Raw genomic sequence first — 25,700 nt, 5'->3', positions numbered from 1 at the left:
GCAGCCTTAGTATAAAAATAGTATAAAATTAACTAATATACATGCCATTTTCATATAATCATTGCATTCTCCATGCTGAACATCTGAAAGCAACCAAAATGTAATGACCTTGAAGTTTCAAATACAGATTAAGATTCCAATTTTTCTTTTCCACTGCTACAGTCAGTTTCATTACAATTAATTTTTCTGTTGCCATTTTTCATTCCAGTTATAATTCTTGTCTGTTCTAGTTATAACTTCTGTCACAGAAATGAAAAATTTGAAACCTTTTACAGTTCATTTTTAATATTCAGCACTGTATTTGTTGGTAATTCCACCTCTGCATTCATCTAGAGGCACAGTCTCATGAATACACGGGTAAAGGTTCGTTGAGCCGGCCAAATGAAATATGGAATATTAACAAGATGAACCTTCCTTTTCCTTTCTGAATGGCATGTTACTACATATCGCTACTAATTCTTATAAATCATGCTGTGATGTATTAAGCAAGAAGGAAAGGAGGAAAACAGTAGAAAACTACAAAATCACTGATGTATTTGCAAGGTAATTCCTAAATGTCCGCAAGTATAATTAAACCACAACATGCACATATATTTCACTAATCATGTAAGAGATTACCTTAGTACACTGTATTTTCATGGTAGAATGATATATTCCAGATAACTTTGCTTCCCATGTTTATATAGGATCCAAAGTCCACAAATTCTAGAGATAGATGTGATCTCTGGGTGTCACTATATACATACATCAAGTTTCAGGCTTGAGCCTCATAATGAGCAGAGTTACTTGGCAGCACTATAAAAGATTACCTGAAAGACACTCCTCACTGATGTATCGATGACATGTCCACATTCTCAGTCATGGTGGCAAGCAGTTGCTACAAAACCATGTCTCTTGTGCTTACGTTATTTGCAAACCTTGCATCTGAAAAAAATCACAAGTATCAGCATCATCATTTTTCTGTATTGTTTGTCAACATTTTTAAGAAATTTAGATCCAAAAGAAAATCAATACAGATAAACTAAGAACTTGTCTACCCTGCGCAGTGTCCTTACAATTCCAACATAAAAGCATAATTCCACAAATTCCATTATATGGACAAATGGCAGCAAGCTCACTGCATTAGTGACAGACTATAAAGATTTCTTGAAGTGACTCTGAAGTCCCCAAAGAGGGATAGGATTGCTCCTCCTTGCACCACCCTGCAGCCTTGCTCTTGCTCTCAGCACTTTGCACAGTACTCACAAGCCAGCAAGTAGCAGGGAGCACCCTGTTAGCCTTACCACATCACAGAGCCTTGAAATGTGTGCCAACATGACAGGTGCTAGTAGGAGAAGGTTCACAGTCTTCTATGTTGCTAGTAAATTTGCTCAACCACTACATTCTTCAGCTACATGCTTCCTTGCACAAAATTCTCTTGCAAGAAGGAGGTGCACTGCATCAGTGCCACTTGAGCACTGGAACGGGTTGCCCAGAGAGGTTGTGGAGTCCCTTTCTATGGAAGTATCCAAAACCTGTCTGGACGCCTGCCCGTGTGATCTATTGTAGAGTACCTGCCTTAGCAGGGAGGTTGTTCTCGATGACCACTGGATGACCCTTCCAACCCTGCAATTCTGTGACTCTGTAACATGCAAGGTCTGACACTCTAGTTCAGAAATAAGTAACAGAAAGGAATGAAGTATAACAAGGAAGTTCCTTTCCATTTCCCTTCCAATACATGTTAATTAGGTGTGAAACAAAAAGCAAACACAAGCATCAAAATATTGGTAAATGCGGAAGGTAGGCAGGCTGTGTTACACACCTGCAGCTGCTCTAAATATAAATGTAACTGCCCAAGGACAAACTCTCTTCAGAGCACTTCTGCTTGACTCTCCATGCAGAGTGGTCAATGCTCAGACAAATGGGCAGCCAGTCAGCGTTTAGTTTTCTCCGCTTGGTTTAATGTGTGGCCTCAGGCTTCCTTTACTGAGCACTGCTCTGAATACAGATTTGAAATGTCAGTGTGATTCATGAACATTTATTCATTTAAACAAACAAGGGATTACACACTGACATCTGGGAAGAACCCCACAGAAGTGTTCCCCATAATTCTAACTCAACTTCTAAAATGTGAATCTTCAATGAGAACTCAGATGCTTCAAAAGATTTTCCTGTTTTGCTACAGCAAAGTTACCTATGGCTCTTAGAAAGAAGCATTCTTTTTAACAAACAAATAAACAAACTTGCATGTTTCTTGCTTCACTGATATCTTCACCATAACAGGATCTATGCAACTGTGTAACACTTGATAACTTGTGTGAGTCCATTTGATTCTACTACTCCAAAATTTCATAGAAAACAAAAAATGCATAATTTCCATCACAAACTACATTTTATCAATATTTGTGAATGTTTCAGTACTCAGTATTTTTATTTCCTCCTTAAAGTGTTTTTCTTTATGTTTCATTTGAGACAAAACCTCAGTGTTACCAATGAGTCAGAGGAGCACTTGCAGTACTTCCGCTGCAATATGAACTTTCATGTGCATGAAGATCCATCCATTACAGGACTAATTTATCTAATGATTGTCATTTCCCATTCTATCAGCAGTTCATGACTTGTTCACAGTTATTTTGCAAAAAGATTTTCTAGTTCCACAAGACCGACAGCTACAAAATGAGAGAAAACAATATTACTTTTTTTTTTTTTTTTTTTAAAGAAAAACAAACTTCAAATATTGTTAAATTGAAAGGCTAGGCTGTTTTAGCCACTTTGTAAAATGCAAATCTACCAATTGAAGAAAGAAAAACATAGCAATAATATAATGAGATTATCACTCAACTTTAAACTACGAAGGTTTCTTCAGAGAGAAACAGTGCTATATGTGCCAGCATGCTTACACTGCATGGAAAAAATCTGTCTGTATTGTATACACGTGTACATTTTTGTATAGTATCTGAAATATTTTCGTTTGAGAAAACTCTCAGCAAAACTGATTTTTTTCATAGGGAGAGTTCGAAAGTTTTTATTTGTTTGTTTTTTGAAGTTCCTATGGAAAGTTTTTATTTGTTTTTTCAAGTTCCTCTGGAGGGAAAAAAAAAAAAGAGTGAAGGAAGCAGTTCTGCCAATACAACAATTTAGTCTATTTTTTATGAATTTCAACTAGTCTGCTGGTTGATTATATCAGTATCAAAGAAGGCCTAGCTAAAGATCTCTCCCACTGTTGAAGAATATAAAGGTGTCATTCAGAAGTCTGTGGTAATGGTTTTCTGAATAGTAAAAGGGCATGAGTTTCTTCTGCAACTTCTCTTTTAGTTCACTTAGTCATTAGTCACTTCTGAGCTGAAATTCTACTCAGCAGCCAGTGTATCCTTTATTAGACCTACCTGAGAGCAGCTAATGCCTTCCAGTGCAGTCAATTAACAGAGGGGGAAAGAACAGCCAGTGGCACAAGAGTGTGGTCACAGAAACAAATAGACTCCTTCCTTTCCTCCATCTCCTCCACCATTCACCATATAATTGCATAGGTCTAGTTTCCCCAGATAATTATGCTAAACAGTCTGTTAGAACACAAATATCAAGATTTACCCTTCCCATGTGAAAAGTGCTTAGCTGTATGGCTTGATGAGTAATGTTGATTTCTTTTCACACAAGAAAGAATAAACTTCACAAGAGTCTTCCCAGCCACCCCCCAGCAAATCTGGAGTGAGAGAAAGCATGAAAAACAATTTCATTTAGCGGTGAAAAACATTATTACGAACAAGGAAAAATAATGCTTTAGAGTTACAGTCCAAGAACATTTTCTCTCCTTAACTTCATTGCTGAACACTACAGCTATGCTGTGCCAACATCCCTGGCCTGATTTTGGCTGTTACCAATTAGTGCTTTCCAAAACAGCTCCTGAGCATAAGACAAACACTAGCACAGCCCAGGGACTGCTCCCTCTGGCAACCTTGATGCAACCATCCTGTTTGAGAGGGTAAGAGGGTTCAGCTCCATGAATTTGAGTCATATCGTGCCTTCTGGGTGCAAAATAGCCTGAATTAATTCTTTTCAGAAGTACAGATCCTGCAGTTTAGAAGTACAGATCCTGTAGTTTCTGCTCCTAAGGCTGCATTTGTCACCAGGGATACCATAATTAGCACAGCCATAAAGATCTTTTCTACCACAGGTCAAGAGAAGCAATTTGAGCTTCACTGACTTTGTTTTCTAGAGGATATTTTAGGCATTAGATGCATTATTGAGATTTCAAACTCTCCTGAAGATAGAGAACAAAAAATCCCAACAACCTGCGTGTCAATCAGATACAAAACAAACCTAGATGGATTGAAACTCACACTTATTTGAAACATATGAATCTGATTCAGTACATCCAGTTCTTAGACTGAACCAGAGACCAGACATGGTGTTCTTTTTGCACCAGTTCTTTAGTAAATTTTGTCGCTCTTGTTCTTGTCTTGCACTCAAATCCAATTTCATTCAGCTAAGTATTATACTGAAACGTGCAGAGAAACCAAAATCAGTAAAAGCTGATAAAAGAGTTTTAACTATGCATCGTTACCAATAATAATCCTTTTTTAATTATTTTAACATACTGTTCTCTGATGAAGATTTTTTCTTGTGTTTTAACATTGAAAACCCACACATCTTTTAAAAGAGTAGTAACATACTTCGATAAACTAAGAAATATTTTCTTTGAATATGTCTTACTGGGTTTTGCTATGGTTATCTGATGCTTCCATCACAACAATTGTATATGGAAATTTGCAACAGACAGAAGAATGGCACTCATTGAACTATGATGGGTGATATCTGAATTTGTTGGAATGAGACAGTCTGGTCTGTTTCCCAGAAAAATTCTTCCATTAGTGATATTAAGATAATTCCCATGATTATAAGGATTTAATTTTGCTAAGGCTGTAAAACTGCACCATTGGAATTTTATTTATTGTCTGCTGTAATTTTGTTATTCCAGTTTAACACATTTATGTTCAAAGTGTAATAGAGTTTTTGAATCCATGCCCAGCTTACATAATAAAAATTCATTTTACAGAAGAGCTTTTTTTTTTTTTTTTTGAGGTCCTGTATCTTCTAACAGGACAAATATAGCTCTGGCATCTTACTTCTCTAATCACCTTAGAAAATTACATAAAGAAGAGTGATTAGTGTGATTGGATGTAAAGAAAGTGTTTGTGCAGATGTGATAGAAGAGTCTTGCTGCAATCTATTATCTTAACTTAATAGTAAAAAAAAAAAAAAAAAAAAAAGAACAATAATGATAGTTCTCCATAAACTTAGCAGGTTAAGAAAAAAAAAAAAAAAGAAACGAAGGAAATCATAACTAAGAAATGAAGATACAGAAGCAATTCATTTCAGACCTTTGCAATGGTTACACATGATCAAGTAGTAGTACCAGCTTATAAACTACTTACATTGAACGTTGATGAACCTACATTATAGATGGATAAACCAAACAACTAAGCATGCTCAGCCACAGTATGCCTTGATGGGAAGCCTTCTATTTACTTTCAGATCTTCAACAGAAATTGAAATCTTCAATGGTAAAACATGAAGCATCAAAATCAAATATTGACACACTTTACTTTTAGCATCATTTACCATCTAGAGTATATAATGAAATAGAAACAGACAGGCCACAAAAAGTTTTTAAATGAACTGCTTTCACAGGTGTTGAGATATTAATTTGAAATATAAAAATGTGTTTTATATAGAAATACTGTTGTGTTATGCTGAGCATTTATTTAAAGTAAAAAGCTTTAGATGACAAATATATCTAAACACTTATATAAAATTTACGTTCATGGATTGCAGGATTCAAAAATTTTAATTCACACTCTCACTCTGGAAAAAGCAAGTTCTATGCATTATCTACCCTTATACACTGTACTGAAGTACAGATGATAACATGGCAAAGTCTTATGAACGCTAAAGCAAATCAGTGAATACAGCCCACAATTATACTCCTCTACTCATGTTTTTGATCTTGCTATAAACTCTCTGTTCCGTATGAGATAAAATGCAATTTGGAAATTGAGTGCACTAGAATTAGCTCTTCTCTTACAATATGGTACTCCTCACTGACATTGTATGATATATCTGGCCTTCTTAAATAGAAGGATGAATGCCCCAGTCTCAACCCTGCTTCATGGACTAAATATCACTCCTTTCCTCTCACCTTTCATTGTTCACAGCACCTGCCTGAGGTCCCTTTCCATCAGCACCAACCAAAATACATCTGCTAACAGAAACTGCTCTTGACAGTCTGCAATGACCTTCTCTTTATCAGTCCCTGATCCATTACTATATTTTCATGCTCTCTGGTCTGTCAATCACCTTTAAATTTTCTACCTATTGTATATTTCTTTTTGTTCTATCTTTTACCAACCTGGCTTCTCTCTTGCTTGTCCTTTGTCTATGACTGTCACCACTCTTTTAACTCAACCTTTGCAAAATGTTTCACTGTTCCTCTAGCTTTCAGTAGGACAACTCCTTGCTCTTAGTCTTCGATGCATTTTTTTCCTCCACACATATATCATGGTAATCTCATCTCCCAACCTACCTTTAACTGATATCTCTATATCAAAACCTCTATACTTACCATTGGAACAAGAATGTTTCCAAATAATTATCTGCCTTTGGTTTCTGAATGTGGCTAACTTGTTATCATTGCAAAATTAGCAGATATCTTATTTTTCAATTATTCTAAAGAGTCCCGTAGTCTAAGCAATCATTATCGTTAACACAATCTTTTGTCCTAATTTCTGTACCATCCTTTTCTTTAGTAAATTTAGTTTCTTATTTCTATTGACATTCCTTCAGATCTATGCAATTTTCCTCGAGCTCCTTCATCTCTTTCAAATCAAGTATCTATTTAATAACATAAAAATTTAATAACATAAAAATTGTCTCAGTTTGAATAGATTTACCCAGAAACATGAAATAGTATATGGATTCCAGAATGTAAAAGTTTCATTGTGGTATCAGTGTAAGTACGTAATACTGTCAGACATGCAGTACACTGTGTATTTCTGTATCCACACATACGAATGGGAGATTGGCAGTTGGTCTGCTTCTTTTGTATAAATTAAAAATAGATATATAAAAAGAGGAACATACTAATACATCTTTTCAATTTTCTAATATTGCAGTTACTTGAGACTACTGAAGGTTTTTAATAGATAAATATTAAAACTGTTATAAATAAATCCATTAACATCTCCCAGAGACAAGCTAAAACCAGGAAAATATTTTTACACTACATTCATTTTTATAAAGCATATAAAAATGAAAATGAAATAAAAAGATAAGAAAAAATACATGGATTAATTTTTTTTAAATAAAAATCTGTATTAGTGAAAGAAAATTGAATTGGCTTGTACACTGGAAGCAGAGCAACAGTAGCAGTATGGATGAGCTAAATTTGATGTGCTTACTGAGATCAGCAAGAAATTTTTTTTTGCCCCAGTCCTACCCAGCATATTTATATCAGGAGCAACCAGCATAAGAAACAAAGTTTCAATTTAGTCTGCAGGCTTTTCTGTGCCTTCCCCATTGTGGGAGTTTTTTAAGACTACATTTTTGTTGTACTCAAATTAATTTATCTGGTAAGGATATGGGAATGTCCTTTAATGTGTATTACAGAATCTCCAGTCTAACCCAGCAAGGCTGGGTGATCACTGGAAGAAAAGGATTCATTCATGTTCTTTCATTATTCAATGTAATAAAAACTTTGGAGAAGAGGCAGAACTTCTAAAAAAAAAATCTGTATGTCATCACCTGAATGTCATACTAAACAAAAGCAAGATAAATTATCCGATCATTGAGCTAGCCATACCCACATGTTCACTCACATATGCTAGAGGGAAAAGAAAGAAAAAGAGGGGTTCTGGGAAGACTTTGAACTGAGAGGAACTTTGAGACTTTGGTACTTTGGAACTTCTGGACTTGAATGAGAGCACTTACAGACTAAGATTCCTCATTGGCTGCATAAGCATTGAAACCCAGACCCAGTGATCCCTTTCTACCCATTTATTTGTTTATCTCTAATCCCCCACCCCCTATTTCTCTTTCTTTTCCCTCTTAAATTTGTTAAGTAAGCCAAGATTATTTCAATTTCTTGCATAGAATAATTTTGCATATAAAAATAACTTGGCATATAAAAATAATTTTGCATATATTAACTTCACAGCTTATATAGATATAATTGTAAGAGTGCCAATATTTTTAAGATAATTGTACAGACATTTTCATTAAAGTTGATGATTATGTTTGGATCTTGATTGTCATTTCACCTAAATTTATCTGGGGGAATTTCCAAATCTGGTCACCCCTCCCACACTTCACAGGTGGGACGTGATACATGCTACAGTTAGTGGAAGAATTAAGATCATTATTGAGAATCAAATAAAATAATTAAATACAGTATCTTAATACTTAAGAAGATAATTGTTGTTTGGTTCAGAATCAAGTAACAGATTATTCAGAAGCAGTTGGAGCTCAGAAAATGCATTTTGTCTCTGATGCATATAACTAAGACACTAAAGGCATCAAGCACGATTCCTATTCAAACACCACAATAAAAATCTTATGAAGTATAATTCCAACTTTTTTTTAAATGGATAAAGTATAGAACAACATTTTGACTCAGAAGTATTTTTCAAAGTAATCAGTGACTGCAGAATAAGACTAACCATCAACAGAAAGTACAAAATGCTTCCTAAGCACCAGAAACATTTATTTTACTTAAACATAAAAAAGGTAACCTCTACTTATTTTTGGATTATGAACAGGTTAATCAGAAAGAGTAACTACTTACGAGGAGGAGGAGGCTCCTCTATGTGCTTTTTTAATGCTGAGGATCAAAATATCAAGATAACTGCCTCAGTTGTAGAGGCTCGTGTTCAAGTCCCTGCTATACATGATTCAGAGCAATCAGATATGAAAAATCTGTTCGGATGTCAGAGTTCCCAGAGCATCAGGGAAGACCCTACTAAGACATCTTCCCAAACAGAAGCACACATTATACATCCCAGTATAAACAACGCAGCATGAAAGCATTTGTGAGAGCTTTAGTTTCACAATGAACATTTCATATGCTTATGTAAGTACTCATCACAAATACCATTTTGTGACCAAACTTGAAAAAGCTTACATTCTCAGACTGAGGGAATGCAGAAATGAACTAAATCTATCTCACAATTGAGCGCAATGACAAGTGATCTTTTACACGCTCTAATAGTGATATGACAAGGGGGAACTACTTTAAACTAGAAGATGGGAGATTTAGGTTAGATGTTAGGAAGAAATTCTTTACTAAGAGGGTGATAGGGCCCTGACACAGGTTGCTCAGAGAAGTTATGGATGCCCCACCCCTGGTGGTATTCAAGGCCAGGTTGGATGGGGGCCTTAGGCAGGCTGATCTGGTGTTAGCCCTGTCCATGGCAGGATGTTGCAACTAGATGATCTTTAAGGTCTTTTCCAATTTAAGCCATTCCATGATTCTGCAAAAGCTGACTAAAGCTGAGAAGACCAGTGGAATGCTGGTGAACTTGCTTTGACTCCTATGGTTATGAACATCCAGATATCAGTATGTGATAGGGAGGCTTTTTAGTGCTGAAAGAGCCAGTCAGTTGTGCCCCTTTGAAGGTTTGCACAAGGATGCTCTGTTTTAATTTACGGGTTTTGGTTTTGATGATCTCAAATTCAGACTCTAAATGGATCAGCTACTGAAATCTGGAAACCACACTGTTGGCTCCAAAGGAGCATCAGAGACAGAAAGACAGCAAACTTCATATGTAGTTCCAGATTTTTCTCACACATCATGTTACTAGTAATTGAAAGGAAATGTTTCAAAACATTAATAAGCAATATGGGATGAAGATGTCTCATAGATGCCAGTGGTCTCATTAATTTCTGCACTAATTGCTGATGTTGAATCAACTTCTATGACAAAACCAATGACCTCAGAGATTTCTTTTAGTACAGCCCAGCTGCTCAGATGGGAATTGGCACCCATGTTATTTCACTCTGTGCACTTTGTTTCCAAGTGCTGAACTGTTCACCAGACATTAGTGCCCCTAGCCTTGGAGCCAATCTGCAGCTGTGATCTGACCTTCAGGGCAGGGAAGCAGGCCTGGGAATCGATGTGGCTGCTATGGGTGAGGAGGTGCTCACCAGGTTGCTGCTGGATGCCCTGCAGTTCCACCTCACTACAGCTGAGGAATAAACCCTGCTTCCTCAGATGAGCTCCATATAACCAAAGATATTGAATTTAACTCAACTGAGAAAATGTGCCTCTAAGTGTACAATTAAAAGTCATTAACTCAGTTTTCAAATGCCTGTCTTACAACCAGTAAGCAAGGAAATAAATGGAGAATTATTTATCATCTCTACTACAAATGTAGACAAAGGGAAAAGGCCAGCTTCTAAGGCATAAGAGTTGAGATAAAAAGATGCTGATTTAAAACAGAAGCCAAAATAGTTTTATAGTAGCAGAGCCATATAACTAATGGATTCACACATGGAATTAAGTTGTATTTAAAGCATTCTACTTACAACTGATAATTCTCCATTTCCTACAAATCAGTTTAATGAGCTTTGTGCCTGATTTATTTTTTTAAGTTAGTATAAATTGGCATGGCTATATACAATTTATATTCTGTTCAAAGATTTAGATTGTTGTATATTGAAAATAATTTAATATGTGAATAGAGTAGGTGAGAGGGGTAAGAAAGCTTTTATCATCACGTAGCTAATCAAACTTACTGATAAAAGTTTTATTTTCAGTTACATGCTTTTCATCTATCAAAAATCTTGCCAAAGAGCTAAGAAAACTTTCAGAGAAAAGCTAAGAGCTCTTCTTTTTCAGTCTTACTACTTACATTACTGCTTTTCATCTCTTCAATGTGTTTTTTCAATTGCAGCATGCATGCCATTGCTTCCTTGTGGGTAGTACACCAAACTCTGACCTGAAGTTTTGAGACAAGAGGAACAAGAATTGTTATCTTCAACTAATTACTTAAAAATACTTCTTGATTAAAAAAATTGTCTAGAGAAGACAAACCTAAAAGGCACTTAAATCACTGAAATCTGATGTTCATACCTGCATGGAATTTAAAATTTAAGCAGCCCTGCTACAATGAGCAGCCATAGGGAATGTCCATTTCCAGGCACTGGAGAGGAAGTGAGATTCTTCTTGTTCAAAACTACATGCTTTCTCTTTTTTAGTATGGAAGAAGCATGAAAGGCTCAGAAGGAATCTGAGCCATTAACATTTCCTATGAACACATAGTTCGTTTTCAATACAGTACCTAGCATATAATAACTGTTCATATATTTATTTGAAGAATCCCATATCAGTCTAAACCTATAAGAAAAGGATTAACATTATGCAAAAATATAGATGAAGGTCAAAGAAGTTTAGTTTCAGCTAGAATAGCCTGGAAGGAGTCAAATTTGTGTCAGATTGGTATTTGTAGGTACATTTGGAAATTACCCACTCAATTTGTCACTAATATCACCTTCCTTCCCAGTGGCTACTTTAGGGAACTCCAATTGCTTTTTAATTAAAATTCACTTAAGCCAAACAGAACCATTTAAAGTTTGTCAATACCATTCCCCCTTTCAGGCAGCCATTTTTTAGACAACAGAAATACCTCAGGTGTCCTTGTGAGACAGAAACCTCAAATTAAGCTAAATTGTGACATAAAAAGAAAAAAATGGAAAGGGCAGAACTTACAGTTGGCTGCCAAAACATGTGATATCGCACCTTTTTTCCTTATACAAAATGAAAGTTAAAGAAACAGCAACATTAAGTATGTATGAGTATCAATGCAGTCTCAAACAGATTACCAGCTGAGAATGCTTTCAGCTACAGTATAATACAAGGGACACAAATCAAAGCACACCATGAAAGTACTTTTCCATTGACATAAGAGGTCTTTATATCAAGAGGAGAATAACACTGCAGTAGATTTTAAGAAAAATGAAATTAAAAAACAAAAACAGGAGAAGCACAAAAAAACACACTACAAAAATTCTCTGACTTTATAAACCCAACTTGACTAGATTTTAAAAGGGACTTAATAAAATTCTCTATTATATTTCACTTCTCTCTTTCAAAGTAATAAGACACCTCTGAGAGAATTCCTCCCCTGTGGAAAGAAGGCATGAGGTCTGGAGGGGCTATCTGATAAGGAAATATCTTCTAAAAGCAGCAGTGTCCACAGTGTCTAGAATGCTTCTCTCTGTTACATCTCTCACTCCTATCTGTGTAAAGATGTCTATCTGAACTACAGTGAAGGGTACTTCACAAACAGAAGCAAACCAAAATCAGAAAGGTGCGAAAATAGTTTCCATACACCTGAGCCAGCCTGCTCTTTGAGCTCCAGGTTCTGCATCATTTCACTTAGAATGATTGGCAGTTTCACCAACAATGCCTATACCAGAAAGCAAACATGAACAATCCATTTAGGGAGACAGAATTATGTATTTTTTATCGTTCAGAACACATTAGCTAATTAAAATCAGGAGCAATCTTTCCCTAAAACCAATAATTCCCACACTGGCTACTACAAAGGCTCTGGAATTTCTGAATATTAAAGCATGGCAAATGTTTTAAGATGTCACTAGTGCAAATTAATCTCTGAAGTTCTGCTGGTAGGCATGAAACTCATAAATAAATCCATTTTGAGAGAAAAACAGTTCCCATATCCAAACACACAGTCCATTTTAGGATATATATATATATATTTAATATTTCAGATCATATTTATAATGTATTACTATAGAAAAATGCCAATCCATAGCTAGCAAGAATGTCATGAAAGGTGGTACACCTACATATTAAGATACAGGGATTTTATTAACTCATAGCTGTTCTGTCATTTCCCTGCATCATAATTTACATCCTCATTAAATTTTTCCTATAATCTTCTATTTTCCCCTAAAAAAAAAATAGTTTTACTAAAAAAGAATTTTAAACTATTTTAAATATCTACTAACCTGCCATAATTCTACTGCTAAAGCTACCACTCAGTTATATTGAAAAGGGTGATTAAAAAAGTACAGAACTGAGAGTGCTTTAAGGCATTTTCAGTCTTTCTAGGTGTTTGTCTACAACTGGCATGAGAAGGGAAGGTCTGGAAAAAGAGTAACTATAGCACTGCTGTACAAATGAATACTCTAAATTTCTGTATTACAGGCAATAAATCTTTTTCACATACCTTTCTATTCTGTTACTAAAAAAAAATTTCAAGGAGTCATTAAGAATTGTCAGGAAGGGGATTACAAGAGGACAGAGAAAACCTGCTGTGCACAGCACAGTCTGTTTCTCACAGTTAGAAACAAGGGTCAGTACTTGGTTCAGTAGCAAAAAGTACTGTAGGCCCCAAAGATTTAGGGGAAAGTAAGGTTTGTTTGTTTGTTTTTAATCATTTTCACTCTTTCTCTACACGCTTTGAGGGAAGGAAAAAGTGTTGTTTGAAGACACTTCTTCTGAGTCAATTTAATCAACTGCACTGTTCCTGGGAGTTAAAGAACTTGCAGGTACTAAGTTCAGCTGCATTGAGCAGAAATTGAGGACAAGAAAAAAAAACAAACATTGCTAGAAGAAGCAGGTTACATCATTTCAGCATCAATGATGTGTTAATGTCAGGCCCATCAGTGGAAACAAGAAATAGGTGAACACACAGTATGCATGCAATTCACCTTTTCCAGCCTCCAAGAATTAGTTCAGCCCCAATGACTCTGATCTCAACCACCACACACAAAAAGATGATCTGTACAGTCCTTGAGTTTTGCAGTCACTGCTGATTTAAGCTGAGACACTCTATGTTTTTGAGACTCAAATTTTGCCATGCTCTTTTCCTACCACTATAGCACCAGCATCTGTCATTCTTCCTATAAAGAGGGATTTTCCTGTAGCTTTCTCTTAAAAAGGAACAAACCTTCCAAACTCAGATCACATTCTCAATTTCAGCTTAATATGTGCCCAGCTTAAGAGAACTAAGAAAGAACTACTCTTTCTTCTCCCTCTTTTTTTTTTTTTTTTTTTTTTTTTTGCTTAAATATTTCTGTAGGCCAAAGAGATATGCAATTTCTTTGTATAAGGCAGCAGCATTTACGCTAATGAGTGATAGTTTTTTGGGTAGCTTTCTTCACATCATATTTAATCATAGCTGTATTTCAGTCATGCTCCTAACACAACTAAATCAACTACAGCTGGATGAATGCCTGCAGCGACTTGAGTAATTAGAAAAATATTAATCAGGAGCTGCAGCCCAAATCTTATCCAGTGTTGTACACACATTGCCCCAAGGGTCTGGATCTGAAAAACTGACTGTCCTGAAAAATCATTCTGTGAGCCAACGTACACTGGGTCTAGCTGAAGCGCATGGCAAACCACATATGTTTTGAAGATATCAGCAGTACAAAAATAGAAAAATAGACTTTTTAATAACGTTGCTTAATAGAAGGAATAACAATGCTTGTTTCTTCCAGCTGTCTACTAAGAAAATGGAGTCCATAAACAAAAAGTTCATAATCCAAGTATAGTAGATTTTACTTCCTTGGGCAATACAGCACTATAAAAGCATTTAAAATGGACTTTTCTCTGTGTAATCAATACAACTTTCACAAAAAGATTGGTTCTTTTCTAAAGACTTTTTTAACTGCTTGCACAGGATTCCCACACACCAAATAACTCTTTCATCAATTCCTACCTAATAGTGCTCTCCCATTTTTTTATAACCCTTCTTTGAAGTACACTGAAACTAAAGATGAAAAGTATTCTGAATCTAAACCTGAAATGTTCTATTTAGGTTATAACCTGAATTAAAAAAAAAAAAAAAAAAAAAAAAAAAAAAAAAAGTCACAGTTTGTATCTCTGATTCTATATGCAACTTAAATTTTATTGATAGAAAATATGTACATATATTTCAAAGTATATTTTGGAATAGCCAGATAGCACAATCATCCTCATTTTAAATTGTGCAGAGGTAGAGTTCTGCAAATACAGACTTACAATAATGTTCAAAATAAGCAAAACAAAATATAACTCATAATGCAGAGTACACATGAAAGAATCAGCTTATCCATCTGAGAAGAAAATGCAAGTTAGCTTCAGTTTCCAGTTTGCATTGGGTAGCTAAATCATTCTCAACTTGTTCCTGAGTAAAAGAGAAATTCACGATGCCTGAATGGAACTAAGTTGCTGTAATCTTCAGTACAAAGCAACAGCACAACAACCCATGCAGTCTATGCAGATCCAATGGGATTGTTTAGCTCCTAAGTGACACAGACAATTTTTTTAAACGTTTGCATTGTTAATATGATGTAATCAAAATCAGAATACTTGCATTATTATCAAAGTACTTCACATAAATTTCTCACTTATGACCTTTATCATAAGATTTTACCCTTCTTCAATCAGAAGGACAACTTGGGCATATAACATCTAAAACTATAAGAAACTAAAATTGGGTTACTGTACATAGTAATAGCCTAATCAATTCAGATGGAAATGTATTACTCCTTTACCCACAACAGTGTTTACTCATTCATTACTGACTGCAGACGCTACTATACGTGATCTAGTGTTGAAGCATACAGCACAGATTTGCCTGTATTGTTTTCTAAGTTACACCAATAAAATTTGTTGCATATACCACAGAACAATCCACCTGACTTTTGATAATTTCCACGCATTCCGCTTTCTATAGCATAGTGTTTGATACTCTCCTGGGATCTTTCTATGAAGTAGACACTTTCATAGACATAGGTGTTCGTTCTCTTTCCTTTGGTCTTCTCCAGAGAAAAGGATTCAAAAGAAGATTCTAGACAGAAATGAATCTTCTCCTGCTTACAGGTATGTTTTGTCTCCATGGAGATACTGTCTAGTCATGAAATAAGCATTATTGCACTTCAGTAGCTTCACTGTTTTTATATAACTCCATAATATTGCAGCAAAGTCCACCTCAGGGATCAAAATCCAACTGTGACAATGTCAGTGTACAAAAAAGCAGAAAACATATCACAAAAACCCTGTGCTTGTTCATTTTTCTAATCTACATGCATTTTCTTCCTCTCTAAAATCAAATCAAATAAACTGCATTGGAGAGTTGCTCTCAAGAATCCTTTTCCTCTGTTGAGAACATTATGCTAAATTTCACCTACTGAAAATGGTCCAATAGACCATATCCTCAATATCTTATCCCTCATTCCAGGATGCTGACAACTACCATAAAAAGCTGAGTTCACCACTTTTATAATGAAAAGTAAGGGAAGTTTGATAGTGCTAGCACTAGTTAATATGTTAATGTAACATTTGTTTTTTTCCTCAAATGCCAGTCACCTTCTCTAATAGAATTAAAGCAACAGAAATAGCGAGCATTTTTGTAAGCTATTCAGTTTCTTTTCAGGAACTGGAAACTTATCTGATGGTGAAATAAAAATTATTATCTATTGGCTCAATTACACAAGATAATAAATGTCCACAACGCTAGAAGAGCCCACAGTGAGATTTTAACCTGTCCTTATTCATGAAAGTTTCTTTTGACTCTCGTGCAGAACGAGATTACATAATGAGGGATAAAGAATGATAAGGGCTCATTTGCAGATGGAAGCCACTGAAATTAATTAGGGACTGAACTTAAAGTCTAATGTTCTTAGTTCAGAATTATGAAGTTCACAGGGGAAATACTACTGAATAGTCATTCCAGATTACTCTGAATAAGACTTTTACTTGTTGGGAACTGAGGCTGTTCATTGTATTTTACAGCTGGAACTCAAATGCTAATCACATTTACTCACAGAAATGGTAAAAAAATACCATTGAGGCTACTCAAACAAGTGAAGAAAATTTAGCTTAATCTTGATTGTCTAAACTTTAGGCTGTTAAAGAGAAAATATGAGAATTTGGGATTTTTTGTCTGTTTTGTGTGGCAAGGGGTGTTTAAGTTATAGGAGAAATGCATTTCACAATTAACAAATAAATATTGTAGAGAGAGTAAAAGTTGTATCGATAGTTGAAAACAACACACAAAAACAGTATAAGAAAAAATACATTACATAAAGCTCCAGGCATGAGTACCTTCATGCATTAATTATATTACATCCCAGATAATAACTTTTTGGAGATTAACTGTGTTAAACTAAATATTAGACAATTTTCATTAATAACACTCAGTGGTTATCTCATATTCCTGATTTCCTGCTATTTTTAACATCTGTGAGCTTTGATTGTATCATTACCCCATAGCTAGCAAATACTCTTAAGCTTTCACTCGGAATTCAGGGTTTCAGAAAAGATCTATCATGTTCCATGATCAGCAGAGTCACCAGTAAGTTTGTATATAGTATGCTCTGAGAGGCAACAGAAAGTTGAAGAGCTTTATTCATTTTGGGGGAAAGGTGGGTATTTACACTGGCTAGCCTCAGCAAAGCATCCTTAGACCGAGACAATCTGGTTTGACGAGGGGGATGGTCAGAGCAGCCAATGGGCAGATCTGCGAGCCTTGTGGATGGTTATAACCAAGGATCCCAGTGATGGTATCCTGAATATCTGTACAGGTAGTTGGGCTGTGTACCAGGGCTCATTCTTTGGATTGCATAGTGGGCCACCCAGGAATGGACTACCCACACCCGACCAATCTGGGGCAAAGACATGTGGTTAGACATATGGAATACAGGACATGTGGTTAGACAGTCAAACACAGGACTACATGTGTCTACCATGTTTCTGGTCATCAGCTCCTCCAGTCACTAGGAAATGATGAAGCTGACACACTGGCCCGAATTCGATGAATTGAGAATTCACCATCTGAGAACATCGCCCATTGGTTACATCAGAAGCTATGGCATGCAGGACAAAAGACAATGTGGGCAGCTGCTAAAGCATGGGGACTGCCCGTACAACTACCTGACATCGTCCAGGCATGCCAGGATTGCGACGCTTGCTCTAAGATGAGACGGAGATCGTTGCCCGAAATGAAAGCCCATCTTGCTAGAGAACACAATGCTCTCCAGCAATGGCAGGTCGATTACATTGGGCCTCTTCCTTGGTCTGAGGGGGTGAGATATGCCCTGACCTGCGTCGACACGGCAAGTGGGCTACTGCAGGCCTATCCAGTGCTGAAAGCAAACCAGGCATATACCATCAAGGCACTGACTAAACTGATGTCTGCTTATGGGACACCTCAAGTCATTGAGAGCGACCAAGGGACTCATTTTACTGGTGCAACAATACAGTGCTGGGCAGAAGAAAATAACATCAGATGGCGATTCCACCTGCCACATAATCCAACAGGGGCAGGCTTCATTGAACATTATAATGGTATTCTTAAGGCTGCCCTGAAGACAGACTCCCAGTCCCTGCAGGGGTGGACGAAAAGACTGTATGAAACCTTGCGGGACCTGAATGAAAGACCCTGAGACAGCAGACCCAGTGCCCTGAGAACGTTGCAGACAACATGGGCCACCCTGCTTAGGATCCAAATTGTGGACACTGATCATCAGGTAAGACCCCAGATTGTTAATGAAAATAATCTTCTGCTCCCTGCCCCTGAGAATTTAGAACCAGGCACTCATAGAACAAAATGGCCTTGGAAGGTGCAGGTAGGACCAAAGTGGTGTGGCCTACTTGCACCTTGGGGGAGACTGTTGGAGGTGGGAGGCTCAGTAGTTCCTCCAGTAATAGGTACGTGGCCTACTGATATTGTGGTCAACACTCCAATCTTCATTGCTAAAGGGACCCCCATCATGTCCCTGTGGCAGATCAAGACACCTCCTTTGGTGCCTGATATAGTTATGCAGCCGCAGACATCAGGCCAGAAGGTGTGGTATGGGCGGCCAGGACATTACCCAGTACAAGCCGAAGTGTTGACCCAGGACAGAAATATGGCCTGTATCTTGCCTTGGAGAGCAGACCTTCCCCTCCTGGTACCCCTACAGAAACATCTGTGAGTCTTTGAGCCTTCAAGATCACCGGGAGGAATGAAATGCCATCAAAGCATTCCAGTGTTACGGTCAGATCACATGCAACAGCCGGTGATGGCTTACATGGGACTGATGGAACATAAGACGGACCTGCACCTCATGACCGCATGCCTCCATCGAGCACTGGCCCATAAAAGAATATCAACGTTCACCAATCGTCACTTGTCTTGAATTGTACCAACATGCATCACAATGGAAATTGTATAAGCGTCGTGATATAGCTGGTCTCTGTATTAGGAAAAGCTTACCCTTCAGTCAACCTGATTATTGGTTCACGAAGGGGTGGAGTGTATGGGAGTCACGGCCTGAACCTCTGATTGATCACCTGAGGCGAGCAATGAGTCAGCCATGGGAGCACAGGTGAAAGCAATTCACCTGTGCTGCAGGAAGGGGTGGAGCCTGGCTCCACGTCTCCTAGACCCATTTAAGAGCTGACTACCAGTGGGGAAGGATTTCTCTTCTGGAGATCCACTCCACTGGAGTTTTCTGAGTGAGCCCATAATACAGGTAAGCATCCTATCTATTCTCTTTGTCTTGCTTTGCCTCTCTCTCTTGTTTATTTCATTATTATAACATCTTAATATTCTTTGATTATACAGATACCCATGCCTTGCAATTTTTATTCAGATAACAGAAAGAGTTGAGTCTCTGAACCAAGGAGATATTAAAGAATGTGGTCTTAGATAGTTTTCTGATTTTTTTTTCTGATTGACTGTGTTATGGCCTCACAGTAAAAAAAAAAGACATTCTCTCTGATATTAAAATTAGTGTGTTCAACACTTTGTTTCATAATTTGTGTGATGAAAAAAAAGCAGAGGGGCAGAACAGTGATGTTATCTCATTTGTTACAGCAACCTAGCAAATAAAGACAGTAAAGATGTCATGACTGTATAATGTGATGTATTAAAGGCAATCTGAATGTACAATATGTGAGTATGTTTATGTGTACAATGAGATGAGATCTACATGGTCTGTGGTTGGTAAGTGAACAAATTTTCAGCACTTTATTCACTTTAATACCCTTTGTTCACCACATATCTAAATACAGAGCTGAGTCAGAGGCATTTCATTTCCTGAAAGGGCCTGATTTTTCTTCTAGTAATTCCCAGTCCTTGTATAGTGTTCATCACTATGATTAAAACTTTACGGAAAATGAGTTTACTTCAAAAAAAGAATTAAAAAAAAAAAAAAGCCAGATCACTTTCATTTTTCTTCTTAGTCATTTTCCTATAAACACTTTGCAGAAGGGATTATTAAAATATTAGACACAGAATGTTTCACTAGACAGTCACCCATCTAGAAAGTCGTCCTGAACTCTGTTTTCATAAAATCAGAAAAGTATATCTAAGTAACCGGACTTTAATTAATTAAATACTATAAATCAGTTCAGTGTGTAACTAATGGATTTCATTTGTGTTCTCCTCAGTCCACATTCAAGGGAACCCTGAAGTTTTCAATACGAGCTGTGGAGTCCAAAGTAATCAATGTTTTACTGTTCCAGTATGTTCTATAATCAAGAACTAACAACAGCATGACCACCAAACATCAGCTGCTCAGGTCAGGAAAGAATGAACTTTTCTCTCATACCAACCCTCAGCTGCCATTTGCAGGTACTATTATGTTACAGAGCAAGTGAGAAACTCAAGGTGCAAAGTTCCCTTTGTTTGAATCCCTGAAGGAAAGTTAATTGCAGTGGGGAAGAATGGTAACAGCAACAGTGGACTCAGAACTCATATTTCTTTTGAAGGCTTAGTGCCAAGAGCATTTTCAGAGGCATCAGCTACAAAACTTTGTATGTTTCTAGTAAAGATGTGTAAAATGCTAGAGACCTGACAGACAAATTTCTTAGATGGAAAACCTATACAGGTGAAAGATAGTTCCTCTCATCTCAAGCATCTTCTCTCACATAAAGAAAATATGGGATCATTTGGATTAAATAGTTATATGATTTTATTAGCATGAATAATACAAATTATTTGTTAATTGTGTTTCAGAAAATAGCTAAGCTATTTTAACCAAAATAGCAGGAAAACAAGATATGTAAAAGAGGCAGCTGGGGGTGAGGAGGAGGTAAGGAGGGGAGGACACAGTGCTTGCATTTTCTTTCACTTTAAAGTTATAAGCATACCTGAAAGTAAGATCTCAGAACAAAAAAGATGGAGAACTGTGACAGAGAACTCTTAAGTCTACATTTTGTAGACCTAATACCAGTCATCATAGTTAAATGTAATCCCTCATCTTTTCAAACATACAAGTCAGAAGTCAGTCGTCTAAACTGAATGGAAATCTAACATTAGGACTTAAAACTTATCACAAAAGGTATTGATAGTCATTAAAGTTGGGGGCTGAGGGGGACGGGGAAGTTGTTACTTTTTTAATAAATATATGGATTCAAGACATATATTCATTTAAAAATATTTTTTGATACTACTGTGAAATTCATTTACATTTTAACTGTAGTTTGTATTGTTCATGAAGTATGTAATCTTTCACTGTTTGTGAGCTACAACAGAAGAGATGTTTTTGGATCTGGCAAAAGAAGCTTGTAATATTGTACACTGATGTCAGTCTCTTGCCACACAGGTCCAAAGCCATCATCCCACATGTACCTTTGTGGTGCTTTTTTCACTCTACTAGCAGAGAGAACAAAAACATTATGGAATGAAAATGTTCAGACTAACATCTGTAGCAGATGTTTATTCCTTCTGGGAACTCTACTCCCCTGTCCCTAAATGAAGTGATTTAAAACAAACATAATAAAACAAGAATACACCATGACATCACAATCTTTCATTAATGACACAAGGTAACCACTTGGTAATTTACCTATGCCTGTTCAGTGTTGACTGTAAACAACTGAATCATGAGTGTTTGTATTTGTAATATCCAAGAGCAGACAAGAAGCATTGCTGATAAAAGTTTAAGTGCATATGGTTAAAAAAAAAAAAGCTATTAGTAAAAGGTAAAATTTCTTGAGTGCCTTGTGACCTCAGTGACTAGTAATTTTTGCAATTTTTTGAAAGCTCCTATTTGAAAATTGTTGCAAACTCTGCTGCATTTGATTTCTAGAAATTTAATTTTAATTTTCAGAGCAGATTAACCTATGGCTGGTTGAAGCATATTTATATATGTCCTATACCTTCCAAAGCTCATCTCTCTCTGTCATACTTCTGAAACAATTTTAATATACATATAATATCCTTTTTTCAGTCTCGCTTGTGCCTAAGACTATGAAGCACTTTTATTCTTCTGCTTCTTGGTCCTCTGTGTCTCTACAGCCCCCATCTCTTATTACTTGGTGACTCATAAGCATATTGCTTCCTAAATGAGATCTTTCCAATCTTGTTCAACAGTATTAATATTTTTCTATCTGCTGGAAATACCTTACTGGACAAATTCTACAACCACATCCGCCTTTATTTCATCGTTGCCTTCTTGGTCTCTCACAGCCATTCTGGCTTTTATAGCAGGTTCTTTTCCTATTTTATTTCCTTCAGATCACCAATTTGCACAGTAAATTCTTGCTGTCATGAATAAAATATTACATATCTTTATGATTTATTTGCTTATTTTTTTTTCCTTTACAAGCGAATATAAAAATTAACAAAAGCATTTCCCAGCCGTTGGCCTTTATTTCTTATCTTCTCCCTGTGTACCCCCAAGTTTTCAATATGACACCTTTGAAAAGTCCCTTAAGTTGTTACAAGCTGCAAAAACTTTTATTGTTGTTTTTCCTCTTTTTAAAATATGTTGCTTTTTATGACAACTTTTACAGTAGAGAGAGTTTAATGAAAATCTTCCCAAGTATGGCACACACTCCTAAAGTCATATGAAAAGGCAGGTCATTTCTCAAAGTTGACATCCAGTCACAAAAATAGTGCAGTGGGGCAACAAACAAGAGCACAAAAGCCTAAGGCTCATGAATATATTGATTAAGCCAAAGTCGCAGTTCAAAGTTATCTCTGCAAATAATCCAGAAATCTCCAGGCAATTTTATATTAATAAGTCCCAAATTTAGCATTTTCAAACAGTTTTTTTCTAGGTAGGACTAAAGTATAGTCTCAAGTTTTGGTAACTTCACAATAAATTCACACCTACTAAGAAATACCTCAAGATAATCCGTCACACTAGAATCTGTCACACTAGCCTTCCAATACTGATATACTGATACTATCTAGCTCCTAGATAGTGTTTCTTCCACAGCTAGATTAAGTTTTCTTTGTGTATGCTTGCATTTGCACAAACACTTGATATTTGTCATAGAAATTGTCATAGAAATTACCAAGAATAATAAAAAAAAATACTACAGATTTTAAAAAGCTAATTTCACTAAGTTTCAGAAATATCATATCCACTGGAAATAGAAATAAATGAAGACAAGATAAAAATTTTAACTTTATGTATGAATTAAAAAAAAAAAGCTGAGAGAAAGACAGCAGGAACAAAGAAAAACTATATGGCAATAAAAAAGATTCCAACAGAATTTTCCATGAACATATTCATGTAATTTATTCCATTAGGTGAGAAAATAATGTGAGGTTTCTTTATCACTAAATGGAACTTACACTGATCTTTTCCTTGCTGATGTTGAGTCCTGTCTGATTATTGCTTAATGCAAAACTTTTCCCCTAAAAAAAATGGAAATACATTTTTTTAAAACATTACAAGACAATCCAAATAAAATATAGCCTGTTTTTTACACGAGTGCTTAACATAGGCAAGGAAATTTTCTGTTACTGCTATATACAGTAATTCCGTATCCATAGTGGATAAAAAGAATCAAATATCCCTCTGAAATTAGAACCGATGATGGTTCTAAAACAATCAATATATGAACTCTGAGTCAAGCCTCAAGCTATTAAATGTATAATCCCCCCACTTTCTTTCCATTCTTATTGCTTTGAAATAGCATATGAGTTTGCTCCCTCACATCACCTCAAGAATCAAAATTAGTGAAGGATGCACATTTAGTTAAAAAAAAAAGCTTACGTTTTTAGAATCTACACTGCTACACACACACACATATATATATCTACATATACGCATAATTTGGGGATATCCACAGATAATGGCATTTATGACTTAAATTCCAATTTCTTGGAACAAGTGAGAATAAAGAGTATTTTCATGCGAAATACAACTCTGTGTTGTTTTTTCCAATAAATGACGACTGATATCTAAGAATTTTCTTTATTTTCTTTCTTCTGGTCTTGCCTCCCATAGTTGTTCTAAACAAAACAGCCATTGTTGGTTGATGTATGCTGTATTTCAGAGGAAACCATTTTTCCTTAAATTTTCTGAGAAAATTAACATCTTTCACTCCATCATCCCTGCCTACCCAAGTCACAAACCTCACTGGGAGATCTGCTACCTTTCTCACATATGACTATTGAGGATTGAGTCTTTTTTTTAAAAAAATATATATTAAAGGTTGAAAAATGTGAGTAGATTTCCTACTTGAGTAGCCATTGGTTTGAACTGTGTATGCTAGTTTGGGAAAGTATTTTCTCCATAACTGTTTAGTTCTCTCCCTGTCATTCAGTTTTTTATTCATCCCTGTATATCATGTATAACCTATATAATAAATAGTCTGGTATAATGATCATCTTTGTGTTATCCACTTCTACTGAAAACTTCCATCTTTAGGTATTAATGCAACAAGTTAATAAAAGAGTTGACTAAATAATCCATATGAAGAAAGAAGAAACATGCTAGAATATCAAGCTCATAAAAGACAGTGTGTGTTTTTATGAAATACTGTTTTTTGTTGACTCAGATAAAAATAAAAAGATTCTGTCACTTTCAGTTTAACTATCCCTTGGCAGACATGTGGATTACCTTGCTAATGACATAATAGTATTGCACATTTTCCAGATTTAGCCCATTTCTAACCCATTTCCAGTACCCTATCTGACTGGTTTTGCTTTTTCTTTCCCTACTTCATTCCATATTCCTCCACATCAGTAAAAGTATCTTTATACAGGCCTTACCAACACAAAAAAATCACATTCTATGATGCAAAAGAACAGCTAACGGTCCAATATAAAATTGGTTACAGGACTCATTCATCACCAAAGAGTCCTACTAGATATAACTGTATGTGCTCCAAATATTTTCCTTAATATAGTTCCCAATATGGAACTTTAGCACAGCAATGTGAAGAAATATCAGTATAAGCTTTAAAAGATTTAAAAAATTGCACACAAAGCATGAACAAACATTCCAAATGCAAAGGAAAATATTATTGCTGATTACATTTAAAAAAATAATTAGATACTACCATGAAAAGCGCTAAGCTTCTATCGGTATATACTTAAGTCAGTAAGACTCGAGAATGTAGATGGATTTGATCACACGGCAGTTTACCAGCTTAACTAGGGATAATAAAATGGCCTTATTTTTTTCTGGAGTTCAATAACTGTGCAAACTATTTGCTTGATAATTTGTCTACTTTTTTTCCTTTATGTGCATTGATTTCCAATTCACAAAGGTTTGGATGTTCCCATTTATCTTTCAAGGGTAAATCCATCAGAAACATTTTAGCCCTCTCTTGTGAGGAAATGGAAGAAGGAAGGAAGATCAACTAACATATTTGGGGTTTTTTTGCATGTTTTTGCATGTGCAAGAGAAACAGATCTTCACGGCTGAGAGAAAGATGTGAGATCTGTTTAAGATCAGCTATTTGAGAAAAATGTAACAGTATCTTC

The 25,700-nt window shown here is 36.0% G+C and overlaps 1 long non-coding RNA gene across 1 annotated transcript; it reads right to left on the bottom strand.

The window, feature by feature from the left end:
- Positions 1–858: 858 nt before the first annotated feature.
- LOC149918183 (uncharacterized) lies at positions 859–23,621 on the bottom strand. The gene is made up of 3 exons (XR_016466425.1): positions 23,559–23,621; positions 10,881–10,967; positions 859–924 (listed from the first exon to the last, which is right to left on the bottom strand). It is a non-coding gene; the product is annotated as an uncharacterized LOC149918183 (long non-coding RNA).
- Between the last annotated feature and the right edge of the window lie 2,079 nt (positions 23,622–25,700).

The sequence above is a fragment of the Phasianus colchicus genome, chromosome 4 (genome assembly GCF_987193195.1).
Source record: "Phasianus colchicus chromosome 4, bPhaCol1.hap1.1, whole genome shotgun sequence".
Taxonomy (NCBI): Eukaryota; Metazoa; Chordata; class Aves; order Galliformes; family Phasianidae; genus Phasianus; species Phasianus colchicus.
The sequence above is the reverse complement of the archived record's forward strand: the minus strand, read 5'-3'. Positions and strand labels throughout refer to the sequence as shown.